Below are 15,013 nucleotides of genomic sequence, written 5' to 3' on the forward strand. Positions count from 1 at the left end.
TGAGATGTCATCAGTGATGTCATCAGTGATGTCACTGACCATGTCATGAGTGATGTAATATGTGACGTCATCAGCAGTGCATTGCGGGGGCGCGAGTTATAGTTAGCTGAACTAACTATAACATGGGAATTTCTAGGGTTTTGTACGAGGTAAATGTCCAGCTAACTATAACACCCCTGAAACCTATGTTTTTTTCAGTGAATTTCTAAGGTTTTTTAAATGCCAATTCCTAACTATAACTCCCCTGAAACCTATGGTTTTTATAGGGAATTTCAAAGGTTTTTTAAATGCCAATTCCTAACTATAACGTGCATGAAACCTATGGAATCTTCGCGAAAGTTTCAAAATTCGTTGCCCGCTCCGGTTCGCATCTCGGGGTGATTCGTCAAGAGGGGGCTGGGATAAAAGGGGGGTCGCAAAACGTGTTTTCCCCAAGCAATTTTCCATAGGGACATTTAGTCGCAGCTGCAGCCCGAACTGCTGAACGGAATGACACCAAATTTGGCAGAAAGGTAGACCTTGGTTCAGAGTAATGCCTTTTGCTTAAATGGTGTAAATCCATTCAGTAGTTCCTGAGAAAATCAAATTTAAAATCACATATATATCTGGGCGGAGCCTAGCCATCGTGAGATCTGATTGGCTGTCAGCACTTCATCCATGAAGTGTTGGCAGCCATCTTGGTACCAATATACATGATAGCACCTCATTAAAAAGCATTGCAGTTATTAGAAGGTTTTAAGACTTTAGCTACATTATAAATCATTTTTTGATGGTACCATACTCTTTTTAGGAATTGTGGTATGTTCTAAGGTGATTTTACCATGTAAAAAAGCCTTCTGCTGGGATATCATGAATCATGTTTGAGAAAAAACTATTTTCTCATGCTTTTCCCACAAAGGTTTGGAAGGTGATCTATAAGCTAAACTGAGAGCATATTTTCTGTAAATTCACATTATCTTTCTCAGTCATGTGAGAATGAAGTCTGACATTCTCAGTAAAACATGTTTATCCAACAAGGGCAGAGACTGTCAGTTGATTCCTTTGTGTTCTACTGCAGCTTCCCAGAGTGTTCCAGAGAACAACTAGAGTGCTAACAGTCCTACTTATGATAAACGTATGGAACACCTGAAGCCTTCTTGACTGGAATAAAGTGGTAACTCTTAAAACATTTAATTTAAAAAGGAACAAAATGAGGATGTTCATTTTGCCATATAAAGTATGATTAGTGCTGCAGAAAGAAATATTAGGGCACATTTTGAGTGATTTTCCCAAATCTTCTTCTATTTCATTAAAACATTCTGACATGCAGACTGAATCATGCACTTTTAATACCAGCCGCAGACTTCCCTGGTGAGCAGTAGCTTTACTACAGTGATCTAATGAGCAACTAGAGTGCTAACATTCTGAATTTATGGCAAATGTGTGACACATCTGAATGCCTTTTTGATGGAACCAAAGTAAACAAGCATTGAAAATGCAATAGGTCTTGCCCTCGTTTAAGTTAAAGCAATTCTGTTTGTAATTAAGTGGCTTTTTAGCTTTGCTTTTATTAGTGTTTTTCAAACTTTCATGTACATAACATGCCTATGCATGCATATATGTATAGGTATATGTGTGCATGCATTTATATGTGTATTTATATAGATATGCAGATTATATATATGTTTATATATGTATGTATATATATATACACTTACATGTATATAAATGCATGTGCATATGTATATGTGCAGATGTGTGCGTGTAGAGGTAGAGAGAGGTAGAGAGGTAGAGGTGAGGTAGAGGTGTAGAGGTAGAGAGGTAGAGGTAGAGAGGTAGAGAGTAGTAGAGAGAGAGGTAGAGAGAGGTAGAGAGGTAGAGAGTAACGGATGAGTAATAGAGAGTAGAGAGTGAGTAGTAGAGAGTAGTAGAGAGTAGTAGGTAGTAGTAGAGAGAGTAGCAGAGAGTGAGTAGTAGAGAGTAGTAGAGTGAGTAGTAGAGAGTGAGTAGTAGAGAGTGAGTATTACAGTAGTAGAGTAGTAGAGAATGAGTAGTAGAGAGCAGCGGAGAGCGGGTAATAGAGAGTGAGTAGTAGAGAGTAGTAGAATGGTACAGAGTGAGTAGTAGAGTGAGTACTAGAGAGTGAGTAGTAGAGAGTGAGTAGTAGAGAGTAGTAGAGAGTGAGTAGTAGAGAGTGAGTAGCAGAGAGAGAGTAGTAGAGAGTAGTAGAGAGAGAGTAGTAGAGAGTGAGTAGTAGAGCGTGAGAAGAAGAGAGTAGTAGAGAGTAGTAGAGAGTGAGTAGTAGAGAGTAGTAGAGAGTGAGTAGTAGAGAGTGAGTAGTAGAAAGAGAATAGTAGAGAGTGAGTAGTAGAGAGTAGTTGAGAGTGTGTAGTAGAGAGTGAGTAGTAGAGAGAGAGTAGTAGGGAACAGGAGAGTAGTAGAGAGTGAGTAATAGAGAGTGAGTAGTAGAGATTAGTAGAGTAGTAGAGAGTGAGTAGTAGAGAGTAGTAGAGAATGAGTAGTAGAGTGAGCAGTAGGAAGTAGTAGAGAGTGAGTAGTAGAGAGTAGTAGAGAGCGAATAGTAGAGAGCAAGTAGTGAAGAGTGAGTAGTAGAGAGTAGTAGAGAGTGAGTAGTAGAGAGAGTAGTAGAGTGAGTAGTACAGAGTGTAGTAGAAAGTGAGTAGTAGAGAGAGTAGTAAAGAGTAGTAGAGTGGTAGAGAGTGAGTAGTAGAGTGAGTAGTAGAGAGTAGCAGAGAGAGAGTAGTAGAGAGTAGTAGAGAGAGTAGTAGAGAGTGAGTAGTAGAGCGTGAGAAGAAGAGAGTAGTAGAGAGTAGTAGAGAGTGAGTAGTAGAGAGTAGTAGAGAGTGAGTAGTAGAGAGTGAGTAGTAGAAAGAGAATAGTAGAGAGTGAGTAGTAGAGAGTAGTCGAGAGTGTGTAGTAGAGAGTGAGTAGTAGAGAGAGAGTAATAGGGAACAGGAGAGTAGTAGAGAGTGAGTAATAGAGAGTGAGTAGTAGAGATTAGTAGAGTAGTAGAGAGTGAGTAGTAGAGAGTAGTAGAGAATGAGTAGTAGAGTGAGCAGTAGGAAGTAGTAGAGAGTGAGTAGTAGAGAGTAGTAGAGAGCGAATAGTAGAGAGCAAGTAGTAGAGAGTGAGTAGTAGACAGTAGTAGAGAGTGAGTAGTAAAGAGAGTAGTAGAGTGAGTAGTACAGAGTGTAGTAGAAAGTGAGTAGTAGAGAGAGTAGTAAAGAGTAGTAGAGTGGTAGAGAGTGAGTAGTAGAGTGAGTAGTAGAGAGTAGTAGAGAGCAAGTAGTAGAGAGTGAGTAGTAGAAAGTAGTAAAGTGAGTAGTAGAGAGTGAATAGTGGAGAGAGAGTAGTAGAGAGTGAGTAGTAGGATAGTAGAGAGTGAGTGGTAGAGATTAGTAGAGAGTAATAGAGTGAGTAGTAGAGAGTAGTAGAGAGTGAGTAATAGAGAGAGTAGTCGAGAGTAGTAGAGAGTGAGTAGTAGAGAGAGCGTAGTAGAGAGTGAGTAGTAGAGAGTAGTAGAGTGAGTAGTAGAGAGTGAGTAGTAGAGAGAGAGTAGTAGAGAGTGAGTAGTAGAGTAGTAGAGAGTGAGCGGTAGAGATTAGTAGAGAGTAGTAGAGTGAGTAGTAGAGAGTAGAAGAGAGTGAGTAGTAGAGAGAGTAGTGGAGAGTAGTAAAGTAGTAGAAAGTGAGTAGTAGAGAGTGAGTAGTAGAGAGTGAGTAGTAGAGAGAGTAGTAGAGAGGAGTAGAGTAGTAGAGAGTGAGTAGTAGAGAGTAGTAGAGAGTGAGTAGTAGAGAGTGAGTAGTGGAGAGTGAGTAGTAGAGAATAGTAGAGAGCGAGTAGTAGAGAGTGAATAGTAGAGAGAGTAGTAGAAAGTGAGCAGTAGATAGTAGTAGAGTGAGTAGTAGAGAGAGAGTAGTAGAGAGTGACTAGTAGAGTAGTAGATAGTGAGTGGTAGAGAGTAGTAGAGAGTAGTAGAGTGAGTAGTAAAGAGTAGTAGAGAGTGAGTAGTAGAGAGTGAGTAGTAGAGAGTAGTAGTAGAGAGTAGTAGAGAGTGAGTAGTAGAGAGTAATAGCGAGTGAGTAGTAGAGAGTGAGTAGTTTAAATTAAAAGGAACACAATGAGGGGGTTCATTTCACCATAGAAAGTATGATTAGTGCTGACAAAAGAAAAATTAGGGCACATTTTGAGTGACTTCTCACATCCTCATCTATTCCATTAAAAAATTCTCACATGCAGACTGAAACATGGACTTTCAATACCAGCAGCAGATTTCCCTGGTGAGCAGTAGCTTTACTACAGTGATCTAATAAGCAATTAGAGTGCTAACATTCCGAATTTATGGCAAATGTGTGACACATCTGAATGCCTTCTTGATGGAATCAAAGTAAAAAACCTGACATTATTTCCTACTGTGGAGACTGTAGTAAATGAGGAAATTAAGAAACTTCATAACAAATAAGTCTCTCAAGATTGCCATCAGAGACAAAAGAGCCACAAAGTAGCACAAATATCAGCCAGATGTAGACCGAGAATAGCCCAATGACAGAATATCCCAGAGTGTTCTAAAGAACAACTAGAGCGCTAACAATCTTTTTTATGACAAAAGTGTGGCACACCTGAAGCCATCTTGATTGGAATAAAGTGGTAACACTTAAAACATTTAATTTGCAAAAGAACAAAACGAGGGGGTTCATTTTGCCATAGAAATTGCGATTAGTGCTGCAGAAAGAAAAATTAGGGCACATTTTAACTTCTCAAATCCTCTTCTAATTCATTTAAAAATTCTGACATGCAGACTGAAACATGCACTTTAAATACCATCAACAGACTTCCCTGGTGAGCAGTAGCTTTACTACAGTGATCTAATAAGTAACTAGAGTGCTACCATTCAGAATTTATGACAAATGTGTGACACATCTGAATGCCTTCATGGTGAAACCAAAGTAAACAAGCATTGAAAATGCAATAGGTCTCACCCTCGTTTAAGTGAAAGCAATTCTGTTTGCAATTAGGTGGCTTTTAACTGTGCTTGTATTAGTGTTTTTCAAACTTTCATGTACATAACATGCTTATGTATGCATATATGTATATGTACATGTATATGTATGCATGCATTTATATTTGTATTTATATAGATATGCAGATTATATATATGTTTATATATGTATGTATATATACACATACATATATATATAAATGCATATGCATATATATGCATATATATATTCACTGAAAAAACCATAGGTTTCACACATGTTATAGTTAGGAATTAGCATTTAAAAAACCTTGCAAATTCAGTGAAAAAACCATAGGTTTCACACACGTTATAATTAGGAATTAGCATTTAAAAAACCTTGCAAATTCAGTGAAAAAACCATAGGTTTCACACACGTTATAGTTAGCTGGACATTTCACTCGTAAAAAACGAATGAAATTTCCCCGTTATAGTTAGTTAAGCTAACTATAACTCGCGCGCCCGCAATGCACTGCTGATGACGTCACATATTACATCACTCATGACATGGTCAGTGACATCACTCATGACATCACTGATGACATCTCAAATGACATCACTGATGACATCACTGATGACATCATCCAGTGAATGTGTGTTTTTCTGAAAATTAAATATGTTTTATATATCTCAAGGTCGATGGAAGAATAAATGAGTATATAAGTGTCTAAATGGATGATTTGTTTTTGAAAAATTGATTGTATTACTGACTGATTAAGTGTATCTTATTGAATACATGGCTAAGTGAGTAATGTTTAAATGTGTAAATACCTGTATCAGTCTCTCACTTTGTGTATAAGTGGCTGCATGGGTTGGTGAGCAGCAACATGAGTGTCTATATAGGTTATTAGTTGGTTTTTTGAGTATCAGTATGAGTGTCTGAGTGTCTGTATGGTTCAGTGGGGGGTATTACGTAGTGCATAAGTGCATGAATGAGTGACTCACTGTTTGTATGTGTTGAAGACAGCATATGTGCAGGACTGTATGGGTGGAAGAGTGTGTGTATGGGTGTGTTAGTGAGTGAATGGCTGTCTCAATAGTGTCTCTATGAGTAACTACATATGTTTTAAACTAGTATATGTGACTATTGGTGTATATAAGTGAGTGTATGTGAGAGTGAGAGATTGAAAGAGTTCCTGTATGAATAAGTATGTGTTTCTATAAGTGATTGTTTAAAAGACTAAGTATGTGTAAGTTTCCGTAGAAGTAAGTGTGGTGGTGTGTGTATAACTGTATATGCAAGTAAATGGATGTTTGATTCTTTATTAGCATGAGTAACTATGTGTGTGAGTAACTCTATGGATGAGTGGCATTGTGTTACAGGATGTATAGGTGTATGAGTACATATGATGTGTGAGTACACGAATGAGTGACTGTATAGGACTGTTGGTGAATAAGTGGATGTTTATGTGGATCTTAGAATTATTGAAGAGGTTGTTGTAATTGGTATTGGTATGTCCATTTTTTTGAAAATTTCAGTCTCTATTTTTGAATGTGTGTATCAAAGGTTATATTAGGGTGAGAGGAGGTCTGCCACTCTATCACATGGATGATGTCATCAGTGATGTCATCAGTGATGTCATTTGAGATGTCATGAGTGATGTCATGAGTGATGTCACTGACCATGTCATGAGTGATGTAATATGTGACGTCATCAGCAGTGCATTGCGGGCGCGCGAGTTATAGTTAGCTTAACTAACTATAACGGGGAAATTTCATTGGTTTTTTACGAGTGAAATGTCCAGCTAACTATAACGTGTGTGAAACCTATGGTTTTTTCACTGAATTTGCAAGGTTTTTTAAATGCTAATTCCTAACTATAACGTGTGTGAAACCTATGGTTTTTTCACTGAATTTGCAAGGTTTTTTAAATGCTAATTCCTAACTATAACATGTGTGAAACCTATGGTTTTTTCAGTGAATTTGCAAGGTTTTTTAAATGCTAATTTCTAACTATAACGTGTGTGAAACCCATGGTTTTTTCAGTGAATTTGTATGGTTTTTTAAATGCTAATTCTTAGCTATAACATATGTGATTCCCATATTTTTTTTAATTGATTTTTTATGATTTTTTTTTTATAAATTCTTATATTAAATGTGTTTTTTTTTTTAAAAAAACAAGTTTTTTTTAAAACTTTTTATTCTCTTAAAACACTATGTTTTTTTTCTAAAAAATCTGCAATATTTCAAGTTTTCTCTTTTTTTTTTTACCAAACAGTTAAGATATATTAGTATAACTTTGAAAATATATTATTTATTTTTTATTTTTTATTTTTTTTAGTGCGCGTACGGTAAGCTTACGGTAAGCGTACGGTTTACGCAATGTCCGTAATTTATCTACTCTGTTTGCGTATAGTTACGCAATTTGCGTAGCCGTGCGTACTGTGCGTGGGGCGCGTACGCGTGTACGCTACACTCGCACATTACACGGAAGTGTTGGGGAGTGACTGTTATGCGCATGCGCGCGAGCGCGTGTCTTTATTACGCGCATGCGTACTTTTGCCGTAAGCGCACTGTAAGCGCACCGTAAGCGTAACGTACACGCACGGTGGGTCATGTGATCATGAAACACAACTTTTGATTGGTTGAAACTACATTCAGTTCTAGAACTCTCCTACACCACACCCATTCCCCTCATTTCTGCTTGTGATCCCTTAGGAGAAGGAGCTGGGTTGTCTTTGTGATACGATGGCAGAACAGCAGAGCTCTTCTGAGAGTGAGGCTAGCAGCACTGCCTTGAGGCAGAGAAGGAGGAAAGAAAAGACCTCTTTCATATGGGAGTATTTTACTTTCCCAGAGGGCAAGAAAAAGGTAAATGCACCCTTAGTGACTTGTAAGCTGTGTGGCCGTGTACTTTCAAGAGGGAATCCCAACAAGAAGTATTCCTTCGGGAATCCCACCATGTTGAGACACCTTAAAGATGTACACAGAAGGACACATGCTCGACATACTGAAGGTAACCCTTCAGTAAGTCAACCAAGCACATCCACAGCAGCTCAGCCTGGTCCATCATCTGCAGGGCCGAGTCCTTCTTCTGCAGGTCAGGTGAGCCCTTCATCTGTGGTGGGAGCATCTCCTTTTTCTTCTCCTCTGGAAACAAACCATCGTTTTTTGAGGGTTGAAATACGGTGCGCCACTTGTCATGATCTAATTTGTCATAGGGAGACCAGTGTTTCCCTAGTGAACAATAAAATAGATCAGCACATTTGTCATACCGACTAATATTCCCATTCTTTCTTTCCTCTGTCCCTGCATGAACACAACGGCTCTTGTAAGAGCCAACCTTACCTTTCATCTATTTTTTATATATGTTTTTAAAACTTTTTTTTTATTTTTTTTACCGTACGCGTACGGTACGCGTAATTATTATTATTTTTTTTTTAAAAACACTAAAAATCAATTATCACATTACAAGGTCCTTGAGAGACTACAATGAAAAACTGAAAATGTGATTGTGGAGAAGTGGAAAAAAGGGACCATGAAATTTTTGACTTACCATACCCACTCTTTCAGATTCTTAAAAAAGCACATGTCCAAACTGCTTTTTCAGACCAGCACCATGTGTAACCTGGGTGACTGACTACACTCCAGCAAGGGCAACCAGCCTTAGTGATGCTGAATGTATTTGCATTACTGACTGAAACCTCAAACCCCACTCGCTTGTGAATACTGTGCATGATTCCACAGGGTAAGCAGCTGGGTGTGTGCTAAGAGTCTGCTTCTGCACCAAAAAATGGCTCCCCCTTTCCATCTAATGCAACTGTGAAATCACCAGAGCAATACGCAATAAATCTCTGCCTGTAATTCCTTTTTGCACACAGAGTCATGTTTTCATATTAGTCAAAAAACGAAATTTCTTTGCCAATTTGAAAGCACACTTACTACTCTTTTTTTTGGCAAGTGATAAACACTTTTACAGACTGACACATTTTGAATCCACTTTTCAGATTCTTAAAAAAGCACATGTCCAAACTGCTTTTTCAGACCAGCACCATGTGTAACCTGGGTGACTGACTACACTCCAGCAAGGGCAACCAGCCTTAGTGATGCTGAATGTTTTTGCATTACTGACTGAAACCTCAAACCCCACTCGCTTGTGAATACTGTGCATGATTCCACAGGGTAAGCAGCTGGGTGTGTGCTAAGAGTCTGCTTCTGCACCAAAAAATGGCTCCCCCTTTCCATCTAATGCAACTGTGAAATCACCAGAGCAATACGCAATAAATCTCTGCCTGTAATTCCTTTTTGCACACAGAGTCATGTTTTCATATTAGTCAAAAAACGAAATTTCTTTGCCAATTTGAAAGCACACTTACTACTCTTTTTTTTGGCAAGTGATAAACACTTTTACAGACTGACACATTTTGAATCCACTTTTCAGATTCTTAAAAAAGCACATGTCCAAACTGCTTTTTCAGACCAGCACCATGTGTAACCTGGGTGACTGACTACACTCCAGCAAGGGCAACCAGCCTTAGTGATGCTGAATGTTTTTGCATTACTGACTGAAACCTCAAACCCCACTCGCTTGTGAATACTGTGCATGATTCCACAGGGTAAGCAGCTGGGTGTGTGCTAAGAGTCTGCTTCTGCACCAAAAAATGGCTCCCCCTTTCCATCTAATGCAACTGTGAAATCACCAGAGCAATACGCAATAAATCTCTGCCTGTAATTCCTCTTTGCACACAGAGTCATGTTTTCATATTAGTCACAAAACGAAATTTCTTTGCCAATTTGAAAGCACACTTACTACTCTTTTTTTTGGCAAGTGATAAACACTTTTACAGACTGACACATTTTGAATCCACTTTTCAGATTCTTAAAAAAGCACATGTCCAAACTGCTTTTTCAGACCAGCACCATGTGTAACCTGGGTGACTGACTACACTCCAGCAAGGGCAACCAACCTTAGTGATGCTGAATGTTTTTGCATTACTGACTGAAACCTCAAACCCCACTCGCTTGTGAATACTGTGCATGATTCCACAGGGTAAGCAGCTGGGTGTGTGCTAAGAGTCTGCTTCTGCACAAAAAAATGTCTCCCCCTTTCCATCTAATGGAACTGTGAAATCACCAGAGCAATATGCAATAAATCTCTGCCTGTAATTCCTCTTTGCACACAGAGTCATGTTTTCATATTAGTCACAAAACGAAATTTCTTTGCCAATTTGAAAGCACACTTATTACTCTTTTTTTTGGCAAGTGATAAACACTTTTACAGACTGACACATTATGAATCCACTTTTCAGATTCTTAAAAAAGCACATGTCCAAACTGCTTTTTCAGACCAGCACCATGTGTAACCTGGGTGACTGACTACACTCCAGCAAGGGCAACCAGCCTTAGTGATGCTGAATGTATTTGCATTACTGACTGAAACCTCAAACCCCACTCGCTTGTGAATACTGTGCATGATTCCACAGGGTAAGCAGCTGGGTGTGTGCTAAGAATCTGCTTCTGCACCAAAAAATGGCTCCCCCTTTCCATCTAATGCAACTGTGAAATCACCAGAGCAATACGCAATAAATCTCTGCCTGTAATTCCTTTTTGCACACAGAGTCATGTTTTCATATTAGTCACAAAACGAAATTTCTTTGCCAATTTGAAAGCACACTTACTACTCTTTTTTTTGGCAAGTGATAAACACTTTTACAGACTGACACATTTTGAATCCACTTTTCAGATTCTTAAAAAAGCACATGTCCAAACTGCTTTTTCAGACCAGCACCATGTGTAACCTGGGTGACTTCCTACACTCCAGCAAGGGCAACCAGCCTTAGTGATGCTGAATGTATTTGCATTACTGACTGAAACCTCAAACCCCACTCGCTTGTGAATACTGTGCATGATTCCACAGGGTAAGCAGCTGGGTGTGTGCTAAGAGTCTACTTCTGTACAAAAAAATGGCTCCCCCTTTCCATCTAATGCAACTGTGAAATCACCAGAGCAATACGCAATAAATCTCTGCCTGTAATTACTCTTTGCACACAGAGTCATGTTTTCATATTAGTCACAAAACGAAATTTCTTTGCCAATTTGAAAGCACACTTACTATTTTTTTTTTGGCAAGTGATAAACACTTTTACAGACTGACACATTTTGAATCCACTTTTTAGATTCTTAAAAAAGCACATGTCCAAACTGCTTTTTCAGACCAGCACCATGTGTAACCTGGGTGACTGCCTACACTCCAGCAAGGGCAACCAGCCTTACTGATGCTGTATGTATTTGCATTACTGAGTGCAACCTCAAACCCTTAAAGTATTCCTTATTTTTACCAGTACACCTTAATTTATCATGAAAACATAGTCCATATTATTTTACATGTTACTCACATTTAAATTTCTCCCAAAACAGAAAATGATAAACACAACTTCAACAAAAGGAATTCCATTTCTATTATTCATTTCTTAATTTACCATATACATCCCCTCTCAAACTCTAAACTCACCTTTAAAATTAGTTAGCTGTGAAAGAAATGTGGCACTCAAACAGCAGATTATCAGAGCCAGGATCTCTGTTCTTTACACCTCTCTCCTCTCAGCAGAACCAGATAATGGCAAACTTTCCCTCTCTTTTTCCACACATATACATGTTAATTTCAAATCTCAGTGCTTCCCCCTTTTTTTCAAATGTAATCACACATTTCTATTGGTTGAAAACCAACCCTTTTCCAAAAGTACCCTTCCCCCAACTTGACTTCTGCCTAGTACCCTTCCCCCAACTTGACTTCTGCCTGCTACCATAGCAACAGCTCATGGAACACTGCTTTGTTGAGTTAGGTCAGAAGTTCACCAAACAATGTTTCAATTCCACAGAGCAAGAGTGCTTGACTTTTCAAACCTAACAGCAAATCCATAGTACTGTTCTTTGGTAACACATTTTTCTGTACCAATACAAAACATGCTTCTATTAATTTACACATACAGCCTAGTTTTTATTCTAGAATGGTATGAAACAGCCAATCAGTTCTTTTTTTTATAAAAAAAATATGTATTCCTCCATTTCCAAACTGTCTTTCATTTCTTTTTACCATTCTACTGAATTACACCTCCTGAGTGCATCCAGTTCTCCTTTGAAGATGTTCACTGTGTGGATTGTAGGGCACAGCTATGTCTTCTGGAGTGAAAAGTATGCAGAGAAAACAGATATGGTGAGAGACCTTGCTTTGCCAAATGTAGACATTAAATGGATTGGTCAGAGAGGGTTAAAGTGGCACCAATTGATGCCATTGGTGAAATCCTTCACGCAAATCCAACACCCTGACCTCATAATAGTGCACTGTGGTGGCAATGACCTAGGCACTTTGACTGGGGTAGGTCTGGAAATGCTTATGAAGGACACCTTTGCACAACTGTTTTCACTTTTCCCTAAAACTGCCTTTGTGTTTTCTAACATATGCCAAAGGCAAAAATGGAACTGGTCCAATCATTTCTATCCGCAGATTGACAAAGCAAGAAAGCACGTCAACAAATCTGTTTCTGCTTTCCTCCGTGACTATGGTATGGGTTCCATTTACCACAACAACTTGCGTTACGACATGCAAGACATTTATAGAGGAGATGGTGTGCACTTCACTGATGAAGGGAACAGAGTCTTCCTCTTGAACCTTAGACTCTGCATCGGTACTTACTTGTAGGTACCACTAAAAAATCACTTCATAAACACAACGGCTCTTTTTAGAGCCCCCTAATATCTAAACTCTTAAATCTGCATTTCATTTCTTTTTTTTTCTTTTTTTTCTACCGTACGCATACGTTGAGCTTACCGTACGCGTACCCCGCGATTTTTTTTAAAATCAATAAATGTTTTCTTTGTACTTTTCTGTCCTTCTTTGACCCCCTTACAAATGTTAGGGGGTCTGTAACTCTCTCCCTTGCCCCCTTTTCAAGATATCACTCTTTTTTTTCTGAGTGAAACACACGAAATGGCGGCCGCCGCTTCCTGGTTTCGACTGATTCGAATGTTTACTAAGATCTAACAACCAATCAGAATCGCGCTCGCGCACGCCACCGTACGCGTACGGTAAGCGCACCGTAAGCGCACCGTACGCTGGCTCAGATATATATATTGATTTAAAGGCTATTTTCTCAGAATCTACTGAACAGATTTACACCAAACCTACAAAAGGCACTTCCTTGACCTGAAGACTACCTCTCTGCCAAATTTCAAGTAATTCTGTTCAGCCGTTCGGGCTGTAGCTGTGTCCAAAGGTCCTATGGAAAAATGCATGGGAAAAACGCGTTTTGGGACCCCCCTTTTATCTCAGCCCCCGCTTGACGAATCCCCCCGAGACTTTCAGGGTAGGAGCGGAGCGTAGCGCCCCACCTATTTTGAAACATTCGCGATGATTCGTCAACCGGTGCCAAAGTTATTCAAAATAGAATGTTGCGGATTTCCTATGGAAACGTGGTCCTAACTATAACTACCTACTGGCGACCGCCAGTAGGTAATATATATATGTGCATATGTGTGCGTGTAGAGAGAGGTAGAGGTGTAGAGGTAAAGGTGTAGAGGTAGAGAGGTAGAGGTAGAGTGGTAGAGGTAGTGAGGTAGAGAGGTAGAGAGGTAGAGAGTAGTAGAGAGAGAGGTAGAGAGAGGTAGAGAGGTTGAGAGTAGAGAGTGAGTAATAGAGAGTAGACAGTGAGTAGTAGAGAGTAGTAGAGAGTAGTAGAAAGAGTAGCAGAGAGTGAGTAGTAGAGTGTAGTAGAGTGAGTAGTAGAGAGTGAGTATTAGAGAGTGAGTAGTAGAGAGTGAGTAGTAGAGAGTAGTAGAAAGTAGTAGAGAGTGAGTAGTAGAGAGTAGTAGAGAGTAGTTGAGTGTGAGTAGTAGAGAGTGAGTAGTAGAGAGTAGTAGAGAGTGAGTAGCAGAGGCAGAGAGTATTAGAGAGTAGTAGATAGTGAGTAGTAGAGAGAGAGAGTAGTAGAGAGTGAGTAGTAGAGCGTTGTAAAGTGAGTAGTAGAGAGTGAGTAGTAGAGAGAGACTAGTAGAGAGTGAGTAGTAGAGTAGTAGAGAGTGAGTGGTAGAGATTAGTAGAGAGTAGTAGAGTGAGTAGTAGAGTGAGTAGTAGAGAGTGAGTAGTAGAGAGAAGTAGAGAGTAGTAGAGAGTGAGTAGTAGAGAGTGAGTAGTAGATAGGGAGTAGTAGAGAGTAGCAGAGAGTGAGTAGTATAGAGTAGTAAAGTGAGTAGTAGAGAGTGAGTAGTAGAGAGAGACTAGTAGAGAGTGAGTAGTAGAGTAGTAGAGAGTGAGTGGTAGAGATTAGTAGAGAGTAGTAAAGTGAGTAGTAGAGTAGTAGAGAGTGAGTAGAAGAGAGAATAGTAGAGAGTAGTAGAGTAGTAGAGAGTGAGTAGTAGAGAGAGAATAGTAGAGAGTGAGTAGTAAAGAGTAGTAGAGTGAGTAGTAGAGAGTGAGTTGTAGAGTAGTAGAGAGTGAGTGGTAGATATTAGTAGAGAGTAGTAGAGTGAGTAGTAGAGAGTAGTAGAGAGTGAGTAGTAGAGAGAGGAGTAGAGAGCAGTAGAGCAGTAGAAAGTGAGTAGTAGAAAGTGAGTAGTATAGAGTGAGTAGTAGAGAGAGTAGGACAGAGTAGTAGAGTAGTAGAGAGTGAGTAGTAGAGAGTGAGTAGTAGAGAGTAGTAGAGAGCGAGTAGCAAAGAGTGAGTAGTAGAGAGTGAGTAGTAGAGAGTTGTAGAGAGCGACTAGTAGAGAGTGAGTAGTAGAGAGAGTAGTAGAGAGTAGTAGAGTAGTAGAGAGTGAGTAGTAGAGAGTGAGTAGTAGAGAGTAGTAGAGAGCGAGTAGCAAAGAGTGAGTAGTAGAGAGTGAGTAGTAGAGAGTTGTAGAGAGCGACTAGTAGAGAGTGAGTAGTAGAGAGAGTAGTAGAGAGTGAGTAGTAGAGAGTAGTAGAGTGAGTAGTAGAGAGGGAGTAGTAGAGAGTGAGTAGTAGAGTAGTAGAGAATGAGTGGTAGAGAGTAGTAGAGTTAGTAGTAGAGAGTTGTAGAG

The sequence above is a fragment of the Triturus cristatus genome, chromosome 9 (assembly GCF_964204655.1).
Source record: "Triturus cristatus chromosome 9, aTriCri1.1, whole genome shotgun sequence".
NCBI lineage: Eukaryota > Metazoa > Chordata > Amphibia > Caudata > Salamandridae > Triturus > Triturus cristatus.